The sequence below is a fragment of the Podarcis muralis genome, chromosome 11 (assembly GCF_964188315.1).
Source record: "Podarcis muralis chromosome 11, rPodMur119.hap1.1, whole genome shotgun sequence".
Classification (NCBI taxonomy): Eukaryota; Metazoa; Chordata; class Lepidosauria; order Squamata; family Lacertidae; genus Podarcis; species Podarcis muralis.
In genome coordinates, this window is record NC_135665.1 from 62,968,792 (window position 1) to 62,985,850 (window position 17,059).

A 17,059-nucleotide genomic window follows, 5' to 3' on the forward strand; every position below is an offset into this window, starting at 1 on the left:
GCGGGTGGCGCTGTGGGTAAAACCTCAGAGCCTAGGACTTGCCGATCGCATGGTCGACGGTTCGAATCCCCGCAGCGGGGTGAGCTCCCGTCTTTCGGTCCCAGCTCCTGCCCACCTAGCAGTTCGAAAGCACGTCAAAGTGCAAGTAGATAAATAGGTACCGCTTTACAGCGGGAAGGTAAATGGCGTTTCCATGTGCTGCGCTAGTGCTGGCTCGCCAGAGCAGCTTCGTCACGCTGGCCATGTGACCCGGAAGTGTCTCCGGACAGCGCTGGCCCCCGGCCTCTTGAGTGAGATGAGCGCACAACCCTAGAGTCGGACACAACTGGCCCGTACGGGCAGGGGTACCTTTACCTTTATGGGCCTGAATAGGTATCCCAGTTGTCTCCTGGGAAAACGTTAAAAAGCGTTTCCAGTGCAATGAAAAGATTGGAGGAGCTCTCTTTCACCCAGGAGTTTCAGCACAATTAGCATCGTTTAAAAGATATTTAAGAAGCCAGTCGTTATTTGGGCGCCTTCTGGGTTTCCAGGGTAAAGATTTAATTAGAATTGATAGCCCTGTTTTCTGAAGAGGGCGACCTTTGACTTGCAAAATTAGTGGGAGGAAGTTACTTTGCTGGAACACTCAAATGGCTTCTCTTGACAAGCCAAGGTTACCTCTAGTATGGAATATTACTTTCAGGGTTGAGTAGCACTGCAAGTGCCAGAGAGAGGGAAAAAATTAAATTGCTAATTTTAAAGGACAGGATGGAAAAGAAATAAAAAAAATGTACAGCATAGCAAGCTCTGCTAACAAGGCCTTGGGGTCTGACCCTTCAGCTCTTAATGCAAGTGAAAGCCTGAAAAGACCAGGAGTTAAGAAAGAGAAGGATTAATATTGAGTAAGGATTTCAAGGGCGTCAACGCTGTAATGCCTCAGAAGGAGAAGAAGTCTTTTGCTGAAACAGTAGGCTGATGAAAGCTTTTTCAACACAGCCACCAGCCTTTTCCAATCTAGGTTATGCTTCGACTGGAACAGAGTCAGGCCACGTTTCCACCCCATCCAGTTAGCAGTGAAGGGTGTCTATCACTTTGAGGAATCCTTTGGCCAGTTTTATTTTCCCACCTCTCTCCTTTCTTTCAAGCACCTCTTTTTCCATGTGAGCTTTGGCTCATCCTCCAAATTATCAGTCCCAAATGAAACCAACCAAAGGCTAAGCATGCATAACAGCATCCTTCCCTCCTTCTGTTGCACCCCACTATCAGCTTAGCTTGCAAGGAGATGGAGGGGGGCATTCCCCTCCCCCTGCGTAATTTTGTCAGGTGCCAGGCACCTGAAGGAACTTACTCAGTTGTATACACCCTATCTCTCTATGCGCTCAAGGCGGCTTACAACAAAAGTAAAAAACCATAGTTTTAAACCAAGTCATGCTAGCCCACCGAAAGCTGCTAGTATCACTCTTGCTCACATGTGCAGTCAGGGCTGGTCCAAGGCATTTCAGCTCCTGAGGCTGAATCAAAAAATGTGCCCCAACCACCAGGAAAGAAGAGGGGAGAGAAGTTCTATTTCAGGGATAAGCGGGGTAGAAACAAAGATCAACAATGGGGGAAAGGGGGTGGGAGGAGAACAGCAGTGCCTTCTATTTAATGAGAGGCTGCTGTGGAGGCAACATGTGGATGGGTCTGCCAAGGATGTGCCCTATAGCTGCCACTGGTACGGCTGCAGCAGCAGCAGCAGCAGCAGCAGCAGGCAATTCGTTCCTTGGAGGCCAGATCTACCTGTGGATCCTGCCACCCAAGGCAGTCGCCTCACCTTGCCTCATGGGCAGGCCAGTTTAGTAACTCAGGACTCAGCGTGAAGACAAGTGTCCAAATGCAAACACGCATATTCTAGGCTACATAATGGTGGCTAGTGGAAGTCTGAATAGCCTTGGGGCTGCGAAAGTAGTGCTAAATTTCCCCTTTCCACTCCACGTGACCCAGAATCTGATGAGTGCACCACCCTGGCTGCTATTTAACATATTTTTCGCTCTATAAGAGGCACTTTTTCCCTCCTAAAAAGTTAGGGGAAATGTGTGTGCGTCTTATGGAGCGAATGCAGGCTGCGCAGCTATCCCAGAAGCCAGAACAGCGAGAGGGATCGCTGTGCAGTGCTCCCTCTTGCTGTTCTAGCTTCTGGCTTAGCCCCTCAGTCCCTTCCCCCACCTCCCGGAAAAGCCCCCAAGAGCCGTGCTCCCTTTAAAGAGCTGCGCGGAGCGTGTGTGCGGCTCTTGGGGGCTTTTCCCTGAGGAGGGTGAAGGGCAACCCATCAGTAAAAACTAGGTGCGTCTTATGGAGCGAAAAACACGGGACCTAACAAAAACGATGGACGTGGAAATCATAGAATCCTAGAAATGTAGATTTGGAAGAGACCATGGGGGCCATCAAGCCCAGCCTTGGCAGGAATCTTTTGTCCAACAAAAGTTGTGGCTCGAACCCACAACCCTGGCATTAAGGGTCTCATGCTTTACCAACATTTATTACAATCACATAACTAACATTACTGTGTTGTGTCTCGTTTCTCCCGCAGTCATGCCCTTATTGCCAAAAGATTAGAATGGCCCCCTGTTCCTCCTACTCTATCCCTACTCAGGTCTACATCTTCATAGGCCTGGGAGCTTCCTACAGATTTTGAAACCACAGTATCAGTTTACAGTGGTGCCCCGCAAGACGAAATTAATTCGTTCCGCAATTTTTGTCGTCTAGCGAATTTTTCGTCTTGCGAAGCACGAAATCCCATAGGAATGCATTGAAAATCAATTAATGCGTTCCTATGGTCAAAAAAAGTCCAAACAAAGCCAAATTTGGTACAACAACAGTTTATTAACTGCTCTTTAAAGTCACACATACTATAAAGAGCAGTTCAAAAATTGAAGGGAAAATAAATTAACTTTATAAACAAAACATGTCTTTGTTTTTAGACAAAGAAAACAAAGTCGCGAGACGTTTTCGTCTTGCGAAGCAAGCCCATAGGGGAAATTCGTCTTGCGAGGCAAATCGAAAACGGAAAAACCTTTCGTCTAGCGAGTTTTTTGTCTTGCGAGGCATTCGTCTTGCGAGGTACCACTGTATTGTAGCTGGCCGAGAACACCATCTCTCTAAGGTATGTTTGACCCAGCCGCACAGTATGTTCCCTGCTCTCTATTCCAAAGAGTTGCGCTGGTTGAAGATCTCGGGGAGCTTTTTCCCAGTCAGAATATTATCTAAACACTGAGTTGCATGAACCAACCGTCTTGACAACGTAAGGGGGTTTCAAATGTTCAAAGAGGTTTCCTTTCGTAGTAGGCACATAGGTAGATTCACGGCCTTCCCTACAGCTGTTCCACTCGTGATCACTGCCAGGAAGGCATTTAACATTTCTAGTTGTAATGAAGCCGCTGAACAATATGCCAATGAGTTAAAGACACAGGGCGACCCTATGGGGAAATGCAGGAAGAGAGACTCAAATATGAAATGCAGGAAGAGAGACTCAAATATGAGAGACTCAAATATTCACCTAAACGCTGTCCAAGAAAGATGGGCCACCCGGGACTTGACTTACTTTAGCTCCCCAATGCCAGGGATCCCCCCACTTTTGAGCTGGAGTGGGAAATTTCAAAATGCCATTCAGGACCCACCGAACACTTGCTGGGATTTGCTTTCTTTAAGAAGTATTGGGGCGGGGAGAGGGGGGGCGAGAAGTGGGGGAGAAACGTTAACCTTTTGTTTTATTGAATTAAAATGCCATGGAAATGCTGATGTAGTCTTCAGAGACTAAAATACTTTTACCAAGAAGAATAGCTGTCATTTATTAGACACAAAGAACAATCGCTTGATAGGATGCTTTCTGACAAAAAGCAGATTGGTATTCTCGTCATAGAAAAAGGCATTGTGGGGGGGGGGGGGAGAGAGAGAAAACCCAGCACAGACCTCTGAGACTTGAATAATTTAAAGCCGCATTTGGTGCAATTTGAATTTTTCTTTAGGGAGGCAAAGTTAAATACCTTTAATTTGTTCTAATTATTTCAAATTTGCAAGTTAATTATGGCTGATCATTAAATAACAAAAAGGACTATCATCTCCATAGAGTTTTACCTCCTACCCTCTGCATTACTTAAGCTCGATTTTAGTATGCATGAATTAACTTTCTAAATAATCGCACGGTTTGACTAAATGGCTCAGTAAAATGAGCTCTGATCCTCAGAATAAGCATTAATGGACATTAGGAAGGCTACTGGGACCCATGTTGCTTACATTATAAGTATTTTTAATGGGGTCTTATTTACTAATCTTTATATACTGCTCAAGTTAGGGCACTAATACGGCTTCATTAGTCTGCTTTAGCGGAGGGGGGGAAATGTCACTTCTTTAAAACACTAAAACCAATGTCTGCTCAGAGGTAGCTAAATTCATTTTTAAATTAAGTCAAGTCAAGTATGATGAAATTTAACTTGTTTGAGAACAGCATAGCCTGATGAATCAATTCGGCATAATGGCAGCCCTGGCCCACAGAAGGAATTTTACGGGACTAGCGATGTGCTAAGCTAACCAAGCAGTGAGAAGGATGCTTCTCTTCCCCCTGGCCACAGAGCAACACTTACCACCAACGCCCAAAAGCTCCTGCCGGGCTCCTGCTCAGCATTCAGCGCTCGGCTGGCTGCTTCCCGGCCATGAATTCTGAATTTGGAGACTCACCTTTCACTGAACCCTGATCTAGTCATACATTTTGCAGGGCTGATCAGAGGTATCCAGAGAACATTAAGCCAGCAAAGCGTTTGGAAGCCGACAAGCGCGAGGGCAGCAACAGAGGCCCTCCAATATTGATTATTCAACAGATGGCCGGTGCAGTTTTAGCCTTCTGCACCCCAGCTGAGACCGCAGGCTTGGGAGCTTAACCACCGACAAACTGACAGATTGCCTTGCTTGGACTCACCTCCCGCTCTTAATTGGCTGCACCGTGATGTTTCCGGTCATCAAATGCTGTCAGGTGTGATGGCTGCAGAGGCTCTGGGTCCGTCCCCCCCTCCCTTTTTTTGAAAGTATAAGCAACTATGCTGAAATAGATGTCCGGTGATTCATCCGGGGATGACAGATTAAGTCCCCATAAACTGAAGAATTGCTTGCCACTCTGCCCTTCCTGAACATCTCTCTCTGCTAAGCTGAAAAGGAGCCGAAACCTGGTGGAAGAATTCCAGGGATGAGTTTGCACGCCTAAATTTGAGTGCAGACTTTCCGCAGAACTCAAGCCTTTACCCCAAAGGGAGACCATGGTTTGAGCAGCTTGAGGGTAGGTTTCAGCTGGTCCTCAGACAGGAGGCGCCCCATGGAAACCTTTGCAGAGGGAGGCCATCAGTTTTCATGCACGCATGCAGGCCTTTGCAGAGTCTGTAGCCTACAGGTAGAGAGCACTCTCCACCAGTCCCAAATCTTTTCACTCTGGGGAGGGAAATAAGTACCACCACCATTGAACTCTTTTCCCAAAGAGGAGCCAATGCACTACAGGTTCAGAGTCATTCGGCTTCATGGAAACTGAAAACAAGAGGGATTGCAGAAGCAGTTGACTACAACCTTTCCACTTCCATTTGCCCACTCAGAACCACCCAGTCTTCAAAGCTATGCTTTTTCCTGGAGGGGAAAAGCCCCCGAGATGGTGGTGAAGGAAAAGGGTTAGGCAGACTCTCCCACTGTTGGCCCTCTATTCCTTATTTTGGCCTCATGTGCCTGCTTTGTATCGTTTTTTAAAAAATTGCTAGGAGTAAAGTTAGACTAATGGAACTGTCTGCCACATTTGTCATGGTTTTGAGACTTGGTCTATGATTACGTTTCCAGGAGGTAGATCAGGGGCCAGATCACTCCCACGGAGATCCTCCGTGGGGCGGACCAGCGCAGTGCAACACCGGAAATCGCGTCTGTGCATGTCCACAGCGCCAGAAATCGCTCCTGCTCATGCCCAGATGCCGAAAATCGCTCCTGTGCAGAAGTGATTTTCGGTGTCTGGGCATGCACAGAAGCGATTTCCGGAGCCATGGAAGAGAGTCCCTGCGCTGCGCTGGCTTAGTGCAGTGCGCTGGGACTTGCCGAACGGGCAGCTCGGTTCTGGGGTGGCTCGTGGGCCAGTTAAACGGCCTCCGTGGGTTGCTTCTGGCCCATGGGCCGCACGTTGCCGACCCGAGGTAGATGATCCACTGCTATAAAGCAGCTAACTTGGTTAGCTACAAAGGACACTATTGGTGGAGCTAAATAACTGAAAGAGGACACTTATGACCAAAGCATAATCAGGATTCAAGGAGGTTTTCTACTTCAGAACTCTGCCTGCCAGCTTCTTGGAGGGGAAGAGGGTAACAACACCAGAAGGAACGGGGCTTGTGCAAGTCATAGAATCCTAGAATTGTAGTGTTGGGAGGGACCACGAGGGTCGTCTAGTCCATCCCCCTGCAATGCAGGAATCTTTTGCCCAACATGGGACTCAAACCCACGATTAAAAGTCTTCTGCTCTACCAAAATAGAACTGTGGATGGAAAGGGAATGCTTGAACAGGGATTCAGTTGAGTCCTGCAAAGAAGGCACCAACAAAGCACCAATGCAGAACCGAAACAGAGGCACCAGTATAAAATCCGCGCACAGGAGAACAACTCACAGCACAGCTGGAACTGGAAGGGGTCTCTTTGTTAACCTCTTCCAAGAAAAGATTCTTGTAGTACTAGGTCGGGAGACTGCACTCAGGATGGGACTCCTCCCCAGAACAAACAAGGTGAGTGACCACATTAAGAAAACTACTAGATGCAGGCACCTCTTTCTTCCAGGACCAAGCACTGTCCTGCGGCATCGGCAATGGCAGAAATGGCACAGTCAGAGGTGCACAATGTCTCTTGTAGCATGCAGGCTGTGTGTTGAGAAATGATCTCCTAGAGAAGCTAGTGCACCTGTTCACAAACAGCAAGTAGATGGGGCTACTCCCTTCCTCACCCCGATATTTCCTTTTGCAAATCTGTCATTCACCCTGGCTTAGTTTTCACTGAGGGAGGATAACCCAGATTGTGTATTGGGGCGCAACACAACTGAACGCTCCTCAATGGGGGAGGCAACCCTCACACACAGGAAACTGGGTGACAGGAAGAAGACCAGCCCTGAAGCTCTCTCCCTGATATGCTAGCTTTCTATGTGCAAGGACCTTTTCTCTCTTTTTTAAAGGAAGTAACATTCCAACATGTGGACACTCAGTCGAGCTCTGAAGCGGCACAGCCCAGATACGTGTTTGCTTCCAACTCTGCGAGGCCTCGGCTCATGTTCCTCTGTGTTTGGTTATCGACGGCATCTGGCTGAGAAACCGGCACGCTAAGCTTACGTCTAGCTTGCAGAAGAGAACTGGCCCCTCTGCCTCTTTCGCAACCCACGCACGTAGTCAAAAGCCTTCGCCAGCACACCCCTTGAAGAAATAAGGAATTAAACGGGTCTTTAAACTGACACCAGCATATTCTCTCCGAAGCCTCGCTCCTAATTTTGCTGCAGTAAATAAATAAATAATGGCGTGTTTTGATCCTCCCCTTTGCAAATTCCGGCCTTAATTGGCTGCTCTAATAAACAGCAAAATGATTAGAAATTATCCTCTTCCCTCCTTCCCCACCCATGGAAAATAAATCTCAGTCGGTAAAGAGAGCGGGCGAGCGGTGGGCTGGGGTGGGGGACCTCCCCCGGCTTAGAGCTCTGCAGAGATTCATGTTGAAGTCAGGCCTGGCAAGCTTTAAGCGGGACAATATGCCAGGAATCTGCACGTGGCCTTTCGTACGGAGCGGAGTAGGGCAGCTGTCGCTCCAGCGAGCAGGGCTGTCAGCCTTCACAAAAGAAAGCCATGTAAATGCCAAGTCACAGGTATGAAAACAATCCTTCAAAAGCAGCGCCCACGTATCTGGAAAAACCTGCCTGGCTCTCGGTGAGCGAAAACACTGCAAGGATTGACAGAACATCCTCTTCCAAACAAAGTTTCTGACCTAAATCCCAACTTCTGAAGCTGTTTCAGCGGCCCTGCTCTCGTTCTCTAGGATGCGGCTGCGTTATTCTGGGGTGGGGTGGGGGGGAACGCAGCTCATAAGAACAAGGAGCACTTTCGAGCAGGCATTTTTAAGGTCCAGATTTAACAGTTTCATGGGCCGTCCAAAGGGCTATGCTTCCTGCAAGTGGCCTCGTTTGGACACAATGCTAAACCACAGTTTAGCATAATGAGGACTAGCTGCTTTGAGCCTCGGGTTTGTGCTCACACGCCTTCCCCTCTGCCCCCTGGCAGAGCATACGTCACACAAATATTGAAAATATTGAGGACCTGTTCTGGATCTTTTACAAAAGCTGGATTTTTTGTGGTATAAGAAAAAGTGGTTCTTTGGGTTCATTATTCTGGAACACTAGCTGAATGACCCTGTCATGTGGCTACATGCCAAAAAATAAACTTTAAAAATAGCAACTATACCCACTATAAATGGTTCTGTAAACCGCCCTGAGACCTCTGGGTATAGGGTGGTATGTAAATTCAATAAATAAATAAAAATAAAATAAGGGCAGACAGACCCTTACCCATGTGGAACCAACTCAGTTTCTAGGGCTCCAGTAGATGCAAGCAATTTATACTGCAGGCTTTCATGCAAGGCTTTGAAGCAGTCTCAACAAGACCAGAAGCAATGAACAATACAAACAGAAATGGAAGTCTCCCATCTTAATTGCCAAAGTACTTTCAAAAGCCTTGCTTCACACAGGAGTCCGTATATGAGGCGCCACGTACTGAGAAGCTACTGGGTGACTGTAGCAGCTGTCTATTCTGATAGCTACTGGACAATGAAGAGAGCCAAAGGCCTTTCAGTGCCGCCACCAGCTGCCTGATAGGCTGGTGTCCCTCCAGGAACACAGTTGCTTTCGACTGCTCCAAGTCCAAGAAGCCAAATACGGCAACCAGGGCGAAGGCATGGAGCCAGTCAAAGGTATTTAGGGAGGTTTGGAAGGGGACTCTCCATAGGTGGTGCAGCATCTGCCAATCCCCCTGGTTGCTAAAGCCACTTGAGGTTCCTTCGCTACATGGAGCCATGTTCACAGACTTCTATCTGAACCCCAGCCACACATTGAATAGGGAAGAGGAGTGTGACCGACTGCTGAGAGACAACTAGGAGGGAGGAGAAGCTGATCAGAGCCAAGCAAGGAGATGAACAGGGCATGGGTGCAGTTATTTCAGAGAATCTCACCAGGAAAGTTTGAAGAAAGTTGGCTAGAAAGCGGAGGAAAGGGAGCAGCAGCGCTTCCACCGCAACTCATAAGCCCATATAACAAAGAGGGAATGTAACTGTGCCAACACCAAAGTTTCCCCTTTAAGGAAGAAAAATAAGGAGCTCCTTTTTAGCAAGATTAAGGTTGAGCTGTTGGCTAGACAACCAAGATTATGTTTCAGAGAGACTGTTGTACGAGAGACAAAGCGGAGCGATGGATTTAAAAGTCATTGGCATAGAGATGATAGCTGAATCTGTTCAGGTGGAAGAGGCTACCCAGGGGATAAGGCAGTGAAGACCTTTGAGCAAATCAAGACCAGCCTAAATCCCTTCTCTGAACGGGCTGGAATTGTTACAAACACACACACACACACACCTGCCAAGAGGAGATCTTGCAAAACACACACCCATAAGTACACTGTCTCTCCATAAAATCTAAAGATCATACGGCTTCTAAAATTAGGACGCCTGCTAAATGAAAGTTAACCCGAACAATAACTTTAGCTAAACTCTAGGTCACAAGGACTGAATATAATGAGATGAAGAATATGAAAAGGCCATTCATAATGAAATTCATCACACTACGAATGCCATGCTTAGCTGCCTTATAACGTATAATTAATGATCCTATAAAAATCCAGCACTCCAGACTCTTCCTGCTGCCCACAGAGCCGTTCTTGATGCTGGGCAGGGAGGAAGAGCAGCTGCTGCCACAAACGCTGCCCTCTGAGAAGCGTTAGCGGGGTCTTCCCTCCCCTCCACGTTTGTCCATCAGCTGCCATGGACCCATTTCCATAACTTGCTGAGCTTTGGGGACCCTTATCCAAAAACCAGCGTTCGCAGCTGGCCAGGGAAGATGACAGGCTGTGCACATCGGGAGCACGGGATCAAACAAGCTTGCTATTAGTGCTGATGGCAGACCCGTCTCTGCAGCAGCTACGGCCTGAGCGAGTGGGCCCAACAGCTTTGCCCTAGGCAAGAGAGGTCTGCAACTGCCAACCTTTGGGCCAAATGTAATGCGCGCCCATCAGGTAGCTGCCCCTCACCTGCCCGCTGGAGAACGACCAGTTCAGAAGAAGCAGAGGTCGAGGCAAGGCGAGGTTGTGGATCTCCAGCTAAGAAATCTGTGAATCTGTGCAGGCTGAGCAAATTGCAACATCCGCCCCAGCCTGAGTCTGTTCCCCAACAAAGTGACCCAAAGTGGGGTTGGGTGGGGGGCAGAGAGGCAGACCCATAGCTGCATCCCAAGTCTTGCTGGTTTGTGCTGCCCAGGGAAGAAGGTGTGAGTTTTTCACTATGTCTAGAGCTGGAGATAGATAAGGTTTAGGGGATCTGTGGGGATCTAGAGTCAGGGGATCCAAAATTGATGGCCCACCTGAGAAGGACACTCCAGGTGTGTTTTTCCATGGTCCATGGGAAAATCAACCTGCCATGGAGAGAGATTTTTGAGCCCTCTACTTTCCTTACTAGGCTCTAGGAAGGCACCCATGTTGCAGATCCCTTCAAGGGAGATCGAGCCAGGCTCTCTGCTGAAACCTCCCGGCTATCTTTAAAAAGCCCCCCTTTCTGCTAAGCCTTTGACAATCCTCAGAATTAAGTTTTGACAACTGTGGATCTATTTTTGGATATTTTACTGGTGCCATATGCTGCTTGTTGGCTTGTTATCAGCAACTGCTATATTATATTTCAACTATCACACTGTATTTTATTTATAACATTTTATGGCTGTTTTTAATAAGCTTCAAGCCAGCTTGAAGGATATATCTATGGACTGGTTTTTGTGCTTTGGTATTTTTGATACCTGGCCAATGATTTTCTTCTCCTTTACTTTTATGCTATTGTTGTAGAGGGAATTGATATTTTATGAGAATCTACATTCTATTATGTGTTATCTTATTAAACTTGTGTTACTATAACTGCTTTGGTTTTCATGTTATCTGTTGGCATTTGTGTTCTATGTTGTAAACCACCCTGTAGTCTTTTGACGAAGGGTGGTATATAAACAAACAAACAGGCAAAAATAATATATATATATATAAATGAAGAAGAGGATTGACAGAAATGTGTCAGTGATGGAAACAGCAACTGGCGTTCCACTTTTCCTTTGTTACTACTACAGTCATACCTTGGAAGTCGAACGGAATGCATTCCGGAAGTCCGTTTGACTTCCAAAGTGTTCGAAAACAAAAGCACAGCTTCTGATTGGCTGCAGGAGGCTTCTGCAGCAACGGGAAGCCGCGAAAGCACCACCAGACGTTCGGCTTCGAAAAGAACGTTCAAAAACCAGAACAGTCACTTCCAGGTGTTCGATCGTTCGGGAGCCAAAACATTCAAGATCTAGGCTGTTCGAATACAAGGTATGACTGTATGCATTTCTATAGAGCTTTGACGTCCCCCCCCCCCAATTTTTTTTCACATAATCTTGGTGAAATCTTTGCAATCACACAATGTCGTTGGTGGGGCACCTGCAGCTTTCCAGGTGCTTCCGGGCCAATTCACATCCTCTCTTAGCACTGGTCACACTTTGCTGGAACTGAATGGAGATGCACTCCAGGTCATTTGGATGGTCACAAATGCCCTGTCTGTGTTGCAAGGTGAGCCACTATTATTGAAATCCCCAGAAATTAGGCAGAGGCTGAGTGTGAGTAGCCTAAAAACAACAACAACAACCTGGTGAGTTTATGACAGAGGTGAGATTTGAACCAGGGACCTCCTGATACACAATTCAGTCTCTCAGCCACTTCTCCCTAAACCTCACCCCCATTTACAAGGCCTTTAATAGCAGAAAAATAAACTGTTTGAAGATCCATCTTGTTTTACATCACCACTCCCAGCTGATCCGATATAACAAACGAGTAGTCCATTCCTCCATCAAAAAAAGAGAGAGGAAAAAAGCCTTATCCCTCGTGAATCCGTGGTGCTCAGATTCAAGGTTAAAGGATTAAGGCCCAAAGCATTGCATTCCAAAGGAAAGCAAGCCAAACATCAAAAGAAACACAAAAATCAATCCTCTTCACCATGGGAGCAGTGTGAAGAACAAATCAGCCAAGCTGAATCTAACATTTTCTCTGTGTGGCTCTGGGAAAAAAATTAGCACTCTTGTAAGCATAATGGACAGTTTGGAAAAGGCTTGGCACCAATGGAAAGCTGCTGAGCTCAATTCAAAGCACCAAGGCACTCCAGGAAAGATCCCTGCAGGAGCAACCTGGGTCAAAAATGGTAGGTGGGGCACACTGAAAAATAAAATTAAACAACCACGCCAGCCTAAGTAGCTTTGGGTGCACCCAAAGTCTTCGAGAGGAGCCTTTGAAGTCTCTGTATCTGCAAGTGGCTGGGCATTGCCTTGCACACAGCACTTCATGTCCTGGAGCACCGTTGTGATCAAGGTGGCAAAAAGAGGAAAACACAGAGCTGATGGTCTAGTGAAGGACGGAAACAGTGGGAGAGGGAGGCTTTGTTCATTCCGCTGAATATTTTAAAGACACCTCTGTTTTGTTGAAAGCAGCCTTGCTCCCGAGCAGGGAAACAAGAATTAAATGAGCACGGCAAGTTGTAGGTGAGAATCAAGAGCAATCGGTTTCATTCAAGACGCGGGTTCTTCCTGCCCAAAATCTAAACACAAGCAGCAACATGCTCCAGTTGGTTCAGGCAATCATAACGTTCAGGTGGCCATGGGGGCAAGCTTACTTGCCATCCCCTAAGATTTCAGGGACATGCTAAAGCAAGGATAGATAGAGAACATCAGGTCTAGGGGCCTAATATGACCCTCCAAATCTCTCTCACTTGGATGATTCCTTAGGCTATTTTGCTTTGGTCAGACCAAAATGTATACTGTGTCCAGTTCTGGGCACCGCAATTTAAAAAGGACATTGACAAGCTGGAAGGTGCACAGAGGAGAGAGACCAAGATGATCAAGGGTCTGGAAACCAAGCCTGATGAGGAACAGTTGAAGGAACTGGGTACGTTTAACCTGGAAAACAGGAGACTGAGAGGAGATACGATAGCCATCTTCAAATATCTGAAGGGCTGTCACATGGAAGAGGGAGCAAGCTTGTTTTCTCCTGCTCTGGAGGGTAGGACACAAAGCAATGGCTTCAAGTTGCAACAAAGGAGATTCCGACTAAACACCAGGAAGAAGTTTCTGACAATAAGAGCTATTAGACAGCAGAATGGTCTCCCTCGGGAGGTTGTGGACTCTCCTTCCTTGGAAGTTTTCAAGCAGAGGTTGGATGGCCATCTGTCATGGCTGCTTTAGCTGAGATACCTGCATCGCAAGGGGTTGGACTTGATGACCCTTGGGGTCCCTTCCAACTCTGTGATTCAAGGAACCTTCCCAAGACCTCACCATCCCTCAAGTGCTTTTGCCAGGCTGCAACGCATCCTTGAACTCTGAAGAAGCTTCTTGTTTGAGCGGGCGCAGGACAGAGAGGGCAGTGTGAGTGCTGGTAGAAGCAAGCCAAGTGTACCAAGGTAAAACTCACTTTAAATGCTCTGCTCCCCTTTGTCTCTGGCCTCGCCCATCACTGGCATGTTGTCCTCGTGAAGGTGCACAAAAGGGAAAGTGGCCCTTTAGCTGGAAACGGTGCCAGAGGGGGGGTGAACTGAGGCAATGGGTGGACTGCTTGGTGGGATCTCTCCAGCCCTATCTGATCAGGCCAAGAAGACAGTGGCTGATCCAAGCTTCAGCACCAATGCTCAAGAAGCAAAGGCAGAGGTCTTGCTATTAGGGTCTTCTTCGATCTTCACCTTGCAAACAGATCAGACCTTGCTACATGAATGAGCAATCTGGTTACCATCAACGTTGATTGCTGCAGCCTTAAAAACCTTCATCAAACTAGGCAAACCTGCCAGAAGATGCAGTCATATTACCTACCGAGGAGACAAAATCTACTCACTCCCCTTTTAGCTGGGCGACCAGCTGCAGAAGTTACTGTGTACACAGGTTGCTACAGGGTTGGTCACTAAAGGTCTGACTCTGACTCCCAAGGAACTGAAGTGGGCCCACTTGAGAATTTGAAAAGAGTCCATCCCAGATTGCAAATAATGCTAGATTGGAAGAAAGCATTTCCACATAAGGCTTTGAAGAGCAAATGCCTCCCTTTGCTAAAGGCCGCCAGTTGCTGAGCCTATTTGTGGCTGTAATGGGATAAATCCACTATATAGACATCTGTTATGCAACAATGGGCAATGGCATCCATCTGTTGCAGAGATACAGCACTTATTGACAAGTCAGATTTGTATCTACCGATAAGTCAGCATTTGCACTTTTGTGCAGATCTGTTAAGGGACATTTCATTGACCAAATAAGTGGCTCCCACTCTGTTTTTCCTCCTCTCCAAAAGCTATAAGCATCAACATAAACCAATCTGGCACCGGCAAGTATGTCGGGCTGTTAGAAGAGATAGTGACAAGCGGGTTAGCTAAAATTTCTGCTTAACTAAAGAAGGGGAGAGAGGAAAAAGCCTGCAAACAATTTGCAAAAGGGGTTCATTTGAGGCTGTCAAAATGCCAGTTTAAAACCGCTGAGAAGGAAGTCAGGGAAGGGGGAGCGCAAGCAAGTTGCACTCAAGTAAATTCATGAAGCCAACGAGGTGGTTCAAGGTGTTATTAAATTCACCTCCAGAGACAACACACAGGAGTAGAGTTTGGCGGCCTCAGCTGAATGCTGGCACAACTGGCAGCTACTTCTCAAGAGACCCAGAGCCGAAATAGCAGGATTTGATGTGTGTCATGATTGAAAAGAATTGACAGGTGGCCCCGAGAGTAAAATAGCAGAGCCACAAGGTGGAACTGCATATGGAATATTGGGGGGAGGATCTCCAGCCCAGGGGAGAAGGGGGGGCTGCTGCTCAGGAAGGCTGGGGGGTATATTTCCACCTCTGGGGAAAGCAAGAGGAGCTGCAGGTAGGCATCCATTTGCATTTGACAGCCTTGATTAAATTAGGAAACAAAAGGCAGAGCAAAGTGAGTATAAAATACACACCCTCTAAAGTTCAGCTATAAAAGAACTGCCGATAATGTGTTTTTAACAAGCAGCAGAAATAATTCCCTCTGCCACCAGCATCACCACACCCTCTTCTCTTACCAGACATTCAGAGCAGCTATACCATAAACAAAATCTGAAAGATCCGACATCCCTTCCCAGAATAATCACCATAACAACGCACATTCAAAGAGAGGGAAAGTGCTATGAAATTCTGCAATTGGCATTTCCAGCTAACTAAAAATATCAGAGGGGAAATCACACTCTGGAGTGAGATGGAGCCTCAATATACCCCAAATGAGAACATTTAGGTGGTGCAAATAATCGCGGGGGGGGGGGGGAGAGAAGGAACTCCTCTGAGAAGAACAATTATGCATGGGAAGGGTCCCTTAACATAGCAGTTCTAGCAGAAAGGAGCTCCTGGTTGACAAAACACTGTTCTCAGTGTGGTAGTAGGTCCCATTGAGCGCAATTGGCATAATATCCTATTCCTATGCAATGCGCTTTGAGAGACAGCCTCGCATGGACATAGGAGAGGGAATGACACATTTTCCTTATGCTTTGTTCAGTTGTGAGATGTGCACACCTGTGCTGGGGACAGCACGGGCACAGGTGCAGTCTAAAACACTACCTTAACGGAAGCACAACACAATTTGTCTCATTCACAAAATAAATGGTGGGGCATTTTCCGTTTGTTTTTGAAGATCTTAAAGATGTGGTGGTCTTTAAAGAGGTGGAGAGGAAAGCATCTCAGTCTCCAAAGTTTCTAAAGTGGCAAACTATCAAAAGTAGCATGTTAAAAAGAGGCTGCAAAATGGGGCCGGCACAAATTCTCGTTAGAGATTTCTTCCCCTGCTCCCGGTCCAGAGACCATTCTACACTCCCCAGGATAAGTTGAAATAGTGCCATCTCTGAGTGGCTCCAAGTTAGAAGGGAAGTTTTAGGACCAGCCAACCCCTTTCGCTCTCTCCCTTCCAAAGGCAGCGCCTGCAGAAGTAAGAGTGAGTACTGATACCCACGTTGCAATGCTGAGTATCTCCTTCAGCAGATATCAACTCCCAAAAGCTGCAGTGATGAACACTATGCTTTGAAGATCCAAATAAGGATAGCTACGATGATTGCATAGGAAATCTCTGGATCTAGGGAGGAGAAAAAGTGGGGGATAGCAGTAGTTGGAGGAGAATGCCGCACAGAGAAGGGGGTTCATGATGCACACTAAGCCGAGCTGTGCACGATCGGTTTCACAGAGACCCAGTAATCTCCACACTTGTGTAAAGATTTAAATCCAAGACACTCCAAATTATACAGTGTATTTTATATCTCACAGGTACTAGGTGACCCACCCTGGGGAAGAAAGCTTTCCTACGCATGTAAAATCTCATTGACTCCCCAAGGAAATTCAATAGGGGTGAACATGTACAGAATAAGCCCTTCTCCCTCGCCCCATGGCTTCTACCCCTATTGACATGACCAAGCATGAGGTGTGCAGCCAAGGTCTTTGGGTCCGAGGAAAAATGGGAATATCACAAGGCTGAGATCTTTGAAGTGCGAGACGTAATTATGCACCATTTCATTATTAGCACAGCCTCTCCCTGCATGGTACTCCGGTAAACACCTGACCTCTTCTCCCACCCCGTTTCCCTTCCCGGTGCAAAGGTATTCATATTCAAAAATCAAGATAAAGAGTAGATTGCCTGGAAAAAAATCACCTCTCCCAGATGTCAGGAGCGTGCACAAAAGCAGGTGCTGGGCGTATTGATCTTACTGAATACTCACAGAGTGGGTACTTCAGCACGTAGCAGACCATCTGCATCGGGGAGATGGGTTTTTCCTT

General features: G+C 47.0%; 1 protein-coding gene across 9 annotated transcripts in view; it reads right to left on the reverse strand.

The window, feature by feature from the left end:
* Positions 1 to 17,059, reverse strand: part of LOC114590158 (protein hinderin-like) — a 224,082-nt gene that overhangs the window by 37,409 nt on the left and 169,614 nt on the right. The window lies entirely within an intron of this gene.